Below are 15,080 nucleotides of genomic sequence, written 5' to 3'. Positions count from 1 at the left end.
TAGATGATAATAGAACTATCAATATATATGCATACTCGCATATAGACACACACACATACTACTATGTGCAAATCTCTCTTCTAGACAATGAGGTGAGGCCTAAATAAAAACAAACAAGCTTGTTGCACATTCAGGAAAGGGAACATTAATATTTGATCAAATTGACATCCAGGTCGTTTTTCAGCCATGTTAGAGTGACAAATGCCTTTCCTTATCATTAGCACATGTCATCGACATATTCCCACCCTTCTTTTGATTAAAATGAAGTCCTATGACTTAGTCCTCTATCACTTATGTGGCAGTTTGTCGTACCATGGTGTCTTGCAAGTTGCTATAATGAATGGCCATTATTCCACTGGTGAAGGGGCCCCAGTGCCATAACGGTTATGTGTTGGGCTCTTAACACCAAGGACAGCCGTTGGAAATCACCAGCTGTTTCCACAAGGCAGATGAGTCTTTATCTTCCCATAAAGGGTTACAGTCTCAGAAATTCACAGGGAAAATTCTACCCTGTCCTATAGGGTCACAGTGAGTCATATTTGACATCATGACAATAAGTTTTGTTTGTTTGTTTCTCTGTTTTGATTTGGTATACTACTGGTATTTCAAATACTAGCAGCTCAATAGCAGGTTTCAGTGGCACATCCAGGCTGAGATAGAGAGTAAGATTGGCCTAGGGATATGCTTCTAAAAATTAAAAAGTGATAACTGTGTAACAACAGTTTGTTGTCTGGAATATTTGTGGAAGATGAGGTTCCCTAGTTTGGAAGTTGTGTTAGTCTAGGTTGATGAGAGAAACAAATTCATAGACACGCATATGTGTTCAGGAAAGAGGTTTATATACAAAAGCAATTGAACATTAAGAAAACATCCCAGCCCAGTCCAGATCAAATCCATAAGTCCGGTATTAGCCCATATGTCCGAGACCAATCTATAAAGTCCCCTTCAGATTCAGGAAACACATGCAATAACACTGAATGTAGGAAGATTACATGCCAGTGGGTTGGAAGTCTTGTGGATCCAGGGGCATTGTAAGCATCTCAGTGCTGGCAGGGGTTTCCACATGGCTTCTCCAGCTCAGGACACTAGCAATGTTCCATGTGTCTTGTCAGTAGAGAGTCTCTCCAAGGGAGTTAGTATATATAGAGAGTGTCTCTCACCTCCAGGGAGGAAATCCAGGAGTTCCCAGAATCCTCAAGAGAAGGCCATGCCCACACAGAGGCTTCATTGTTTTATCTTGAATGACAGGCTGGACTCCACCCCTTCACTTGCAATCCTCTCAAATTGACACCAGATTATGTAACTACAACAGAAGGTACCGCGCAATAAAACCAAGGAAGGGTCAAACAATTATCAAGAAGACACAGAACTGTTATATATCAATTTTTTTCCATGCAATGGAATGAAGTTGAACATGATTAAAAACTACTACTGAATGTTGATCAATGGCAAGATTGAAACTAATTCACATCAGAATTAAACCAGGTCAAGATTCACATTATTCTCTACTATGACTCTGTAAGCCAAAAGACTGTCTTAATGCTAAGGAGGGTCTAGAAAACGGCACTCATATGATAGAAAGGGTTCGGATCCAAAAGTAGAAGCTTTCAAGAAGACCCAGGAATAAAATGTGTGTGAGAAACCAATAATGAGCAGTTTCACTGTTTCTCTTGATTTTTAGTTAAGAAGTTCTCTTTAATTATACTGAATAATAGAATTATCTAGCTAATTAACAGATGGCTATATACATATATACTTGGTTGTTGTAGTTAAGTGCCAACAAGTCAGTTCTATTCCGTAGCAACCCTGTGCACAACAGAGCTAAACTCTGCCTAGTCCTGAGCTGGGCTCTCAATTGTTCTGTGCTTGAGTCCAATATTGTAGCCAATGTGTCAATCCATCTCCTTGAGAGCCTTCATCTCCTTTACTGCCCCTCTATTTTCCCAAATGATGTCCGTCTCCAGGGGCTGATATCTACTGCCAACATGTCCAAAGTATAAGAGACAGAGTCTCCCCATCCTTGTGTCTAAGGAGCACTCTGGCCTTGCTTCCCAGTCAGATTTGGCTTGTCCTTTGAGCAGTCCATGGGACTTTCAATATTCGTTATCAGCAGCACAACTCAAATGCATCAAAACCTTCTTCAGTCTTCTTCGTATAATGTCTACATTTTATATGCATATGAAGCAACTGGGAATACCATGATGTGGTTAAGGCCCTCCTTAGTTCTCAAAATAACATCAATGCTTCTCAATACTCCAAAGAACTCTTGTGCAGCTGATTGACCTAATGCAACAAGTTCTTTGATCTCTTGACTGCTATTTACATGAGCATTGATTGTGTATTCAAACAAGACAAAATTCTTGACAGCTTCAAAGTTTTCTACATTTCTTGCAATGTTACCTATTAGGCCAGTTATGAGGATTTTGGTCTTCTTAACTTTGAGTTGCAATCTATAATGAATGCTACAATCTTGATCTTCACAAGCAAGTGCTTGAAATCCTCTCAATTTTAGCAAGCAAGGTTGTATCATTTACCCAGGTAATGAACCTTGCTCTAATCATGATGCCACATTCCTCTTCTGATATGTCAGCTTCTCTGATGATTTTTTCAGTATACAGATTGAATAAATATGGTGAGAGGATGTGTCCATGTTGCACATCTTTCTTCATTTGAAACCATGTAGTTTTCCCTTGTTCTGTTTGCATAGTTCCTCTTGATCCATGTACAAGTCCTGCATGAGCACAATGAAGTGTTCTGGAATTCCCATTCTCCTCAAGGTTTCTATAGTTAGTTATGATCCACTCAATCAAATGCCTTGGCATAGTCAATAAAGCACAAGTAAACATCTGGAATTCTCTGCTTTCAGAAAAAATTCACTTGACATCAGCAATGAAACCCTTTGTTCCATGCCTACTTAGGAATCCAACCTGAACCTTTGGCAGCTCTTTATCAATCTACTGTGGAAACAACTGTTGGATGATTTTCAGTTGCATTTTACTGGCATTTGAAATAAGTAATATTGTTTAAAAAAAAAAAGACTTGGGTAGTGGAGGAACAAGGCACTAACCCACCCATAGAAGAGTATTATTTGTATCTCAACAGGGAAGGAGGGTCCAGACATCAACCCGGTGCTCCAAGACATGAATGCAACATACTGGCATGAAGCAGGGAATAAGTAGAGATGTCTGAGGGGCTGGTCTCAATCCCAAACAAATGGACAGCCCCTGCTCCATGCAAAAAAATTCACTTCAAAGGACAGCACCGAAGCTACAGCTCAGGGAGAGGGACATGTCTGATCAGAGCAAACAGGAGTAAAAGAAGAGGGAGGAAGAGAGAGTGGAACACATCCTTATCCACCAAGTCCTAAGGACGATATTCCTTCACAGAGCAGCCAATGCAGAAAGAAGACCATAGGGCCGGCCCCACTGTAAGACACGACATCCTTCACAGCCCCATAGAACTATCTATGGGGAACAACACTGGAGACACAGTGCAGAAATTGTGCCCAATCTGACTCCATCACACCTAGGCAAAACACTAAGGGCGTGCAACAGACATCAAGGGGAACAGAGCAACAAAGTCGCCAGGGAGTACCAAAAATAGACTTTGAGGCCAGACCATGGCATGCCATCAGACTGTACCTGGAAAAAACCCTAAAGGTCAACAAACAGACCTTGAACTATTTACAGGCTATGCCTTTTTTTTTTAATCGTTGGTTTTTGTTGTTGTTATTGTTCTGTTTTCTTTTGCTGCACTCCTTTTCTCTGTCTTGTTTTTTGAGCATATTATTATCTCTGCAGGTCTATCTAGATAAAATAGGTGGGATAAACAATCTGGATGAGAAAACAATGAAACAGATGGTTTTGGGGGGACATGGAAGAATGGGAGGTAAGGGAAAGGAAGTGAGTGTTAACAAACCCAGGGACAAGGGAACAGCACATGATCCAAAATTGATGTCGAGGAGGTTTTAGGAGGCCTGGTAGGGCTTGATCAAGGGCAATGTAATTGAGAGGAATTACTGAAATCCAAATGAAGGCTGAACATGATAATGGGATAAGAGGAAAGTCAAGAGAAATAGAGGAAAAAGCTAGGAGGCAAGGGGCATTTATAGAAGTCTAAATATAGGCATGTATATGTAAATATATTTATATATGGCAATAAGGAAAGAGATCTATGTGCATATATTTATAGGTTTACTACTAAGGTAGCAGATGGACATTGGGCCTCTACTCAGGTACTCCCTCAATGCAAGAACCCTTTGTTCTATTAAACTGGCATTCCATAATGCTCACCTTCCCGACAAGATCACTGAAGATAAAGCGGGTGCATAAGGAAATGTGGTGAAGAAAGCTGATGGTGCCCGGCTATCAAAAGATATAGCATCTTGGGTCTTAAAGGCTTGAAGATAAACAAGTGGCCATCTAGCTGAGAAGCAATAAGCCCACATGGAAGAAACACACCAGCCTGTGTGATCACAAGGTGTCGATGGGATCAGGTATCAGGCATCAAAGAATGAAAAATCATATCATTGTGAATGAGGGGGATTGCAGAGTGGAGACCCAAAGCAACTGGACTGTGGGCAACTGGACATGCACTTATAAAAGGGCCATGGGGAGGAGATGAGCCAATCAGGGTGCAGGGTAGCACTGATGAAACATACACCTTTCCTCTAGTTCTTTAATGCTTCCTCCGACACCCGCCCCCGCCCCCATCATGATCCCAATTCTACCTTACAAATCCGGCTGGACTAGAGTATGCAAAGTGGTACAGCAAAGAGCTGGAAACACAGGGAATCCAGAAGAGATAAACCCTTTAGGACCAATAATGAGAGTAGTAATACCAGGAAGGCAAGGGAAAGGTGGGGAGAGAAAGGAAGAACTGATCACAATGATCTCCATAAAACCTCCTCCTTGGGGGACAGACAACAGAAAAGTGGTTGAAGAGAGCCATCAGTCAGTGTAAGACATGAAAAAATAATAATAATTTATAAATTATCAAGAGTTCATGAGGGAGAGAGGGTGGGGAAGAGAGAAAGAAAATGAGCTGATACTGAGGGCTCAAGTAGAAAGAACATGTTTTGAGAATGATGATGGCAACAAATGTGCTTGACACAATGGATCCATGTATGGATTGTGATAGGAGTTGTATGAGTCCCCACTAAAATGATTTAAAAATATTGCTTTATAGTCTGAGCATTCTGTTGGGTCACATTTATTTGGAATGGGTACAAATATGGATCTCTTCGAGTTAGTTGTCCAAGTAGCTGGTTCCCAAATTTCCCAGCATAGATGATTGAGTGCATCCTGTGCTTCATCAGCTTGTTGAAACATTTCAATTGATATTCTGTTAAATCCTGGAGCTTTCCATTCAGCTAATGCATTCAGTGCCGCTTGAATTTCTCCCTTCAGCACCATTGGTTCTTGCTCACATGCTATCTCCTGAAAAGGGGGAATTTGGACTGTTTTTGACTTCATAATTCTTTCCATCTTCTCATGATGCTTCCTGCGTCGTTTAATATTTTACTCATAATATTTAAAGATTGTAACTCAAGGCTTGAATATTTTTTCTTGAGTTCTTTCCATTTCATATATGCTGAGGATGTTTTTAGGGTTTCTAATTCTAGGTCTTGGCACAAATCATCATAATATTTGGCTTTATCTTCTAGAGATGTCCTTTGAAGTTTTCTATTCAGCTCTTTTGACTTTATCATTTCTTCCATTGGATTAAGTGACTCAGATGCTCATCTGACATCCACTTTAATGTTTTCTTTCTTTCTTGTCTTTTTAATGACTTTTTGTTTTCCTTGTGAATAATTATCTTGTTGTCTAATAGCTCATCAGATCTTGTGTCCTTGAGGTTAGTACATCAAATCTGTTTTTGAGAGGTTCTTAAAATTCAGGTGTGATAGACTATCAGTTGCATTTGGGATTCTGTGGGCTTGTTTTAATTTTATTCAGCTTTAACTTGAACTTAAATATGAGTAATTGGTGATCTGCTCCACAGTCAGCTCCAAGCCTGGTTTTAGCTTCTGATATTGAGAATCTCCAGTGATTCTTCCCACATACGTTATCAATTTTATTTCTGTGTACTCTTTCTGTAGAATTTCATGTATATAGTCACCTTTACTATTGTTGAAAAAAGATCATCATTAAGAACAAGTTGCTCATTTTGTAAAAGTTCTTCATGCAATTTCCAGTGACATTTCTCTCACCACGTCCATATTTTCCCACTACTGCTCCCTTCTCTTTGTTGCTGAGTTTTCCATTCCAATGGTTATCAATTATCATTGCATCTAGATTGAAGGTTTGATCAATTTCCAACTGAAGTCTTTGATAGAATTCTTAAATGTCTTTATCCCTAGTTTTTGTGAATGGTACATACATTTGAATAATAGTTGTACTGATTGGATTTCCTCGGACTGAATAGATATAATCCTATCACAGACAGCATTGTACTTCATGATGGCTATTGCAATATTCTTTTTGACAATGCATGCTGGCTGTGACATTCTTTTTGATTGTCATATCCCTGGCATAGTAAGCCATATTATTTTCTGATTCAAAATGGGCATGCGTGCCTAGGGTATCGATCTTTTTGAATTCCATTTCATTTTGACCACTTCTAATTGTTCAAGGTTCATACTTTGCACATTCCAAGTTTTGATCATGAGCAAATTTTGCAGCACTTTCTCTTTACCTTGTATTGTGTCTCATCAGCAAATGAAAATCCCAGAGTCTGTACTCTCACTTGCTTTACCCAACTCATGTCACCTAGTTCAATCCACTGAGAACGCAGCTCCTTCCGGCACATTTTGAGTGCCTGGACTCCAGGGATCCATCCTCCTGCACTGCCTCTGACAGCGTTCCGTTTCACTCACTGGGGCTTCGGTGTCTGATGTTTCAAAGCTGGGCTTAATGTTTATAAAGGTTCCTTCCTCCAAAGTGGGAAGGCAAGTTTTATTTTATTTTTATTGTCTGTTCTTAGTCTGGTAACTCCGCTGGAACTTTTTCACCATGGGTGATCTAGCTGGTATTTGAAATACCAATAACATACCTTCTAGCGTCACACCAACACAGAAGCCACAACAGTATGACAAAATGACAGACAAGTGGTGGAGAGTATATAATTTATGACTAAGTTCAAATCTGAGGAGGTGGAGAGAGTTCTTTTATAGATAATATACTCACAAAAGACCTATTGATTTCATGACAGATGAACCGAGATAAATGAAGCGATGGATAAAACCATGATTACTCTGAAATACTATGTTGGAAGACAAATATGTTCTTATGAGCTGCTTGTTTGCAACACATTGTGAATGGATCTAATTAGGCATGGTGTTGGTTATCATAAAGTAGCTCATTTTCACGTCATAAATAGACTTTACGAGAAAGTAAGAAAATTAAAAATCAAAAACTCTTCATTAGTAAAGGTTGAAACTATCTCCCCCACCTCCAGAGATGAAAATATTCTACCAGAGTGCTATCAGAACTAACAAGGTAATTCAGCAAAGTTTCCAAGTACAAATTCAATACATAAGAGTCTATCTCTTCCTCCTTTTAAAAGCACTCATTGGGCCTTCCACCAGTGACCCAGATTAAAGAACACCACTTTTGGGTGAAGCGGCAACATCTCGTGCTTTTCAGCTTCAATCGGTGACGTTACAGAAGTACCCACCTTGGGTACCAGAGTGTGATCCGGGTGGGGAGGTTTTGAACTGGGTGTTGGGGAAATGTGGGTGGAACTGTGTAATCCTCTAACTGCCCTCCCCCCAAACTCGTCTTTTTATTTGCATTCCTGTACGGGAGCCAAAAATCTACATACCATCTCTGTGAAGGGGACCAAGAGCCGGGTGAACAGCTGCACGCTGCCGTGTGGGTGTAACGGGGATGGCCACAGTCAAGAAAGGCAAACCTGAGCTCAGGAAGAAGGTACGTCCTGCGGTGGTGATGCGACAACGAAAGTCCTATCGGAGAAAAGATGCTGTGTTTTTTTATGTGGAAGATAATGCGGGGTCCTAGTAAACAATAAAGGCGAGATGAAAGGTTCTGCCCTCGCAGGACCCGTTGTAAAGGAGTGTGGGGACTCATGGCCCAGGACAGCGTCCACTGCCTGCGTCATTGCATGATCATTCCATGTATTTTTTGAAAACCTCCAACTACCCTATTAAAAATTATTCACCCCCCCCCAAATCAAAAGTCTAGCTCTTTTCTATATAACAGTAATAATTAAATGGAAAGTTAAAATATGGGAAACTATTTTTATAATAACAGCTAAAATGATAAAGTCCTTAGGAATAAGCTTAACCAAGCATGTGAAAGTATTTTACACTAAAAACTGTAAACTGTTATGAAAGTAAATTAACAAAACAGACCATAACTCATTACCATGTTGTTATGGATGTTGACTGATAGCCACCCTATAGTAAAGAATAGAAATGCCCTTGTGAGCTTCCGAGGCTGTAACTCGGAGTGGAAAGCCTTTTCTTTCTCCCACAGGGCAGTTGGTGGTTTCAAACTGCTGACCTTGCAGTTAGAAGCCCAGCAATTAACCACTATGCCATCAGAGTTCTTCTAAACAAATTAAAGAACAAAATAAATGGCAAGGCACCCCATGTTCCTGGATAGGATGACTCACGAGCTATAATTTTAATAATCCTCACAGCAGTCTATTAATTCAGTGCAAGTCCCATCAAAGTTCCAAAAGTCTTACATGAAGAAGTTGAAAAGTGAATATTCAAATTTATTTGGAATAGAAAGGGACCTTATGTAGTCAAAGCAATCTTCTAGAATAATATGTAGTAGTTCTCATGCTACCTGATCTCAATATATATATTAATATTATCTGTTTCTGGTGTGCCAATGTAATATAATTGTGGTAGTGACATAATCTCATGTCAGTTTGAGGGTATTAAGAGTGAAGGGGTGGAGTCTGGCCTGTCAATCAGGTTACAGACTGATGATGCCTCCTTGTGGGCATGGCATTCTCTTGAGGATTCTGGGAACTTCCTCTCTCCCTCTCTGCCTTCACCTTCCTATTGAGAGCCATGTGAAGGCAATCTTAGACTTGAGCAAGCCACGTGGCAGAGACCTGTGCCAGCCCTGTCGGGCTTTCACACCCACTGGATCCACAATACTTGTTACCCACCAACCTGTGATCTTCCTGCATTCTTCCTCAGTGCATGTGCTTATGTTTAAGTGTGAAGAGAGATTTATGGACTAGTATCAGACTTAAGAGCTAATATTAGACTTTGGGGCTTAATCTGGACTGGGGTGTGATGTTTTCTTGATATATAATTATTCTTTAATATAAAGCTCTTCCTTATACATGAGTGTCACTGGATTTGTTTCTCTAGTAAACCCAGACTAACACATTAATCAAATGTTCAAAAATAAACACATACATTTGAAATCATTAACTGATTTGGGCCAAGGGTGTTAAGTCCATTTATTGGAGAAAGAAATTTCTATTTAATAAATATAATTCAGTAACCAAATTCTTTATGTAAACGATTGAAACTAACTGCTCCTCACAGCACATACAACCATTAATTTAAAATTTATCTAGGATAGAAATGTATGAACAAAAACCTTAAACATTTAGAAGACAATGCAGGAATATTGCTTAATAACTTAATTTTTAACAGTATTTTCCCAGATACAGTAACAGATATAATACCAAGAATACAAACTACAGAGGATAGATATTTTATCTACATTATCTACACAGAGCTTTTGTCTACATTAACGTTTTTTGCACATCACAAATCTTTGTCAGTAAATTTAGAGATCTCCTGGAAATTGGACCTTTCCATCACCTGAGTCTTCAATGTACTAGGGTCCCTTAGCATCCAGACAGTCAGTCAGAATGGAGAGTTATTGTGGAGAATGAGGCGGAGCTTGAGCTGGCTGAATTCTGAGGTTAATTATTCCCATTCCTTTCATTGATCAGCAGTCAGCCTTAGTTGTTGTTGATTACTTTCAACTAACTTTAACTCCTGGCAGCATTACTTATCTGACAATTCTGATAATTGATTTGAGCCCTCTGTTGATGTTGTTATGAGGTGACCGTCCAACCTAGGGACCTCATTTTCCAGAAATATTGCAGACAATGATCTGTTGTGACCTATTCATTCTCATTGGTTAATGGTCACAAGCAGATCCCTAGTCCTTTCTTACTAGTTGATCTTAATGTGGAAGTGCTACTGAAAACCTGCCAACCATGACTGAGTGCTAGTGTGTGACTTCCCAGTGTTAGAATATCTGTTAATTATGTCAACCTGGAAGATGCCATGATACAACACACTCACATATAAATGGTAGAAGATCCAGTCATCTGACTTCATTATAATCAATAAGAAGGCTAGGAAATGTCTGTTTGTGACACATTCTAAGTATAAGGAAAGGAGATTATGACATTTCAAATAAGCTTAGAAACAACCTGAGTGTTCATTTTTCCAGAGATGTATGTTCCATCTCCTGAACTTGACCATATACTTCATAAGGGCAACTTCGTGTTTTGACTTGTTTTGTGCTATTTTCCCATTTTAGGAAGGAGTTTTGCACATACTAACCACTCAAAAGAATCTTTATTAAATGAAAAATTAATGCAGCCTTTTATTCTTATTTCTTGCCTTCCATTTGTCTAAGATGTGATCATTGACACTAGAACCAAAACAACAAAAAGCCATCATTCAATACAACCAAAATCAGCTGGCATAAATCTGAAGTGTAGTTGAACGCTAGCCGCTTGAGATCACCCTTTTTATACTTTTCATGGGTTTTTATTTGAGCCTTTTTGGTCATGTGCTGACATCAAGCTGCTGCAGATGTGAAGTGGCCCAATGTCTTCTAACCATTAAATGTAACATGGGGATATTTAACTTGATGTAAAATTGAGACAGTCTAAAATTGTTATTAGAATTTTGGTTATTGAATTTCTTAGTTTTCTTAATGGTAAGCTTTTGGGCCTGAATACTGAATTTTACTGAGCAAAGCATTACATTGTTTTTATATATTTTCAGAGAGTTTAATGGATTATTTAAAATTTTTTCTTGATCTCCATTATAAAGTAACTTGGCTATTTTCTAAATTGTTTTTCTTTTATAGGAAGAAGAAAAAAAAAAACAGAGAGAAACCCCTAGAACACATATGCTGTCATTTTCACAAGATCACCAATTTAAGGGCTGCTAATCGATATCCTGCTCATTCCACTTAGACTGCACTAAAACATAGAAAGCATTAATGAGCACAAATATATAGTCCATTGTAGGCACCAAAGTCAGAGGTTAATATCTTAATTGCTAGCAAAAACATTGGAAGTTCAGACCAACCAAGAGGCTCTTTGAAAGACAGAATTTTCTATCAGTTTCTGAAAGATTACAACCCTTCCAGAATAGTTCTACTGTGCACACATGGAATAATGAATCAGATATGACTTCACTCCAAATTATAACTATATGTATATGTATTCATGTGTATGTAAATGTACATAGTTGCTATATATTGTACATATCATATATATGTAAATAGTGGTATATATAGATATAAGGCCTCCTGACCCAAAACTTCATAATAGCAACTTTTTCATCAAAATGAACAGTCAGATATTTTTAACTTCATGCTTCTGCATTGTGGATCATGTTTTCTCAATATAATTACTCTTTAAAAGCATAGAGACAAAGCTTATAAATGACTTCTTGGTAGATATGAACCTTACTGCAGAATTTTCTAACAGAGGAGAACAAGCCAAAATAGTAAGGGAAAGTATCCCTCTATATGGAGAAAGGTTTAGTTCCAAAGTGTGGTTATCAAAAGTGCCACACACATTTCCCAACTTGTGAGATACAGAAATATTTCTCCCAAGTTGTCTCCCCCAAATATATGCCAAACCCAAGACGCTGCTTGCTACACATGCTAAATGACTGCACACTGGGAGGTCACTGAAAGTAGGTCAGAGGTTATTCTCCTTAAGGGTATCTAGAGCAACCAGACTGTACAATCTGACTCACCCGAAGCAGGGCCCACTCCCTTCTGATATTGTTCCCTTGAAGGAGAGCCCAAAGGCAAGCCCGGGATCACTCAAGGATGACTAAGGTTAGGCTACTATATGGAGTCTAGGGTCTGCCTATCTTGCCACATATGTACCCCTATTCCCTACCTTTACTATTGCATGTACACCCCTAGGTAATCTTCCTCCTGTTGCTTGTATTGCCTGTGTTACAACCCCTTCCCACAACATAAGCCATTATCTTTATTCAGAGGGCTTGCATGCCCCCAAAGATATGTAAGTTTTGGTTAGAAATAAAATCTCATGACAGCTCTCTCCTGCCGTCTTGTCTCCTACCTCCACGTGTACCGCCAAGAGGAGCTGAGGTGAGCATGCTACCATGAAATGTGTCTGACTTATTATGTCAATTTAGGCTCCCAGCTCTCAGAGAATCTAGAGAGCTTTGTATATCATAACCATATGATTGCACCTACCAAAACTTTAATTAGTTGTGCAGGGCTGGCTTCCCCCACACTAACTCTATTGCTGAAGATCCACAATATTTGAGCAGCAGTCTTTAAGGGCATTTGCTTCAAAGAGTGGCTTCCCAAGATAAGTCAGGCAGATTAAACCAATTCCCTTTAGAAGCAGGTTTACCCTTCTTGATGAAAACAGTTATTCATAAAATTTATGAGAGGTTAAGTGAATGGCGGTCACTGAGTGTATTGCAGTGACCTGCAAACAACACCCCAGAGACATGTTTGGGAACAAAAGAAGGAAGAGGACATGGGAGGTTGAAGTTCATTCCTTAATGGGACGTCAATAAATTCAGAGCTCACCTATCAGATTACCAGTATAGGTCTTTAGCACATGCCTAAAGTTAAACTGTTAGTAAGTTAAAATACCTCTCATTTAATCACTAGGTTTTCCCTCTTGAATATGACTGAGTTCATTAGTAGTTGATTCAAACAGCAGTATTGGGGCAGATTGGTATTGAAACAAGCTAAACTGGGAGATTCACAATAGCTATAGGGATGTCCTAAGGCAGCAGTTCTCAATCTGTGGGTTGTGACCCCTTTGGGGGTCAAACGACCCTTTCACAGGGGTCGGTCAATTCATAACAGTATCAAAATTACAGTTATGAAGTAGCAACAAAAATAATTTTATGGTTGGGGGACATCAAAACATGAGGAACTGTAGAAAAGGGTCGAGGCATTAGGAAGGTTGAGAACCATTGTAAGGGATGATGTTCCTGCTGCACTGAAAGCATTAACCCAAAACAAGACTCCAGGAATTACTGAAATGCCAATTAAAATGTTTCAGCAAGCTGATGAAGCACTGGAAGCATTCACTCATCAATGCCAGGAAACCAAGAAGACAGCTACTTGGCCAACTGACTAGAAAAGATTCATATTTGTACCCATTCAAAAGAAATGTGACCCAAAAGAATGCTCAAACTATACAACAATATCATTTATATAATATACCAATAAGATTTTTCTGAAAATCTTCCAACAATAGTTGCAGCAGTAGAATGGGAGAGATCTGCCAGAGATTCAGGCTGGATGCACAGTGGGTGTGGAACCAGTGATATTATTGCTGATGTCAGATGGATCTTGGCTGAAATCAGAGACTATCAGACAGGTGTTTAATTGTGTACCACTGACTATGCCAAGGCATCTAATTGTGTGGATCATAATCACTCTGGACAACCTTGAGGAGAATGGGAATTGCAGAACACTTCATTGCACTCCTGAAGGAACTGAACATGCATATAGTAGTTGTGAGAATGGAAGAAGGGAAAACCGCAAGGATTCAAATCGGAAAAGATGTGTAATGTCATATCCTCACACCCTACTGATTGCATCTGTATGCTGAGCATGTCATCAGAGAAGCTGGCCTATTTGACAACGAATGTGGTACCAGGAATGGAGGAAGGCTTATTAATGACCTGTGGAATACAAATGATGTAACTTTGCTTGCGGAACACAAGGAAGAGTAGGAGCAGTTGCTGATGAAGATCAAGGAGTGCAGTCTTCAGTATGGATTGGAACTCAATGTAAAGACCAAAATCTTCACAATTGGACCAATATTCAACATCAAGATAAATGTAGAAAAGGTTGAAGCTGTCAAGAATGTTGTCTTGCTTGGATACACAATCAATGCTCAATCAATGCACAATCAATGTAAGCAGCAGTCAAGAGATCAAAAGATGTGTTATGTTAGGCAAATCAGTTCCACGAGACCTCTATAGAGTATTGAAAAGCAAGGATGTTACTTAGAGAGCTAAGGAGGGCCTGGCCCAAGTCATGGTATTTTCAATTGTCCCATATGTATATGGAATTAGACATTAAATAAAGAAGATTGAAGAAGAATTGAGGCATAGGGATTGTGGTGTTGGCAAAGAATATTCAAAGTACCATGGACTGCAAAAAGGACAAAGCAATTGTTTCTCGGCCTTTTGGCCAAGATCAAGTGAAGTATCTGTTCTTATCCGTTATTATCTGATATGTCCTCTCTCTGAGGACAATACATTCAATGGATTTTTGGAGCAGGGAAATGGAATAGGAGCTTACTCTGTCCACTCCACACATCGACCTGGTATTGCAACACCTCAAGAAATGGTGCACCCCCTTCAGGGGATACTGGAAAAAACAAAACAATATGACTGAGAAGCATGGTCAGAGTGCTCCTTAGAGGCAAGGGTGGTAAGACTTTGTCTCACACATTTTGGATATGTCATCAGGAGAAGGCAGTCCCTGGAGAAAAGCATCACATGGTAAACTGGAGGGACAGAGACGGCGAGGAAGTCTCTCAATGATGAGTATCATCATGGCTGCAAGAATGGTCTCAGGCATAGGAACAATGAAGGGGATGGCATAGAACCAGGCAGTGCTTACTTCTTTTGTGCACAGTGTCACTGTGGTTTGGAGCCAACTAGATGGCAGCTAACAACAACCCAAGGGATGATGCAGCTGGAAAGCAAATGACAGCTTTTAATTTGGTGGCAATACTTCCTTGAATTCATATATGCTGTTCTATACGCATAACATATAAATTTAAAAGATAACATATACATTTAAAAGAGAGAA

The 15,080-nt window shown here is 39.4% G+C and overlaps 1 non-coding gene across 1 annotated transcript; it reads left to right on the top strand.

Moving 5' to 3' along the window:
* The first annotated feature begins 14,433 nt into the window (after positions 1-14,433).
* Positions 14,434-14,623, top strand: LOC115868520. Its single transcript, XR_004045645.1, has one exon. It is a non-coding gene; the product is annotated as a U2 spliceosomal RNA (small nuclear RNA).
* The last annotated feature ends 457 nt before the right edge of the window (positions 14,624-15,080 follow it).

Source organism: Echinops telfairi, unplaced genomic scaffold (assembly GCF_000313985.2).
Source record: "Echinops telfairi isolate 266 unplaced genomic scaffold, ASM31398v2 ScPeMD7_11;HRSCAF=52, whole genome shotgun sequence".
Lineage (NCBI taxonomy): Eukaryota > Metazoa > Chordata > Mammalia > Afrosoricida > Tenrecidae > Echinops > Echinops telfairi.
Note: the sequence above shows the minus strand (reverse complement) of the source record. Positions and strands in the feature narration are given on the sequence as shown.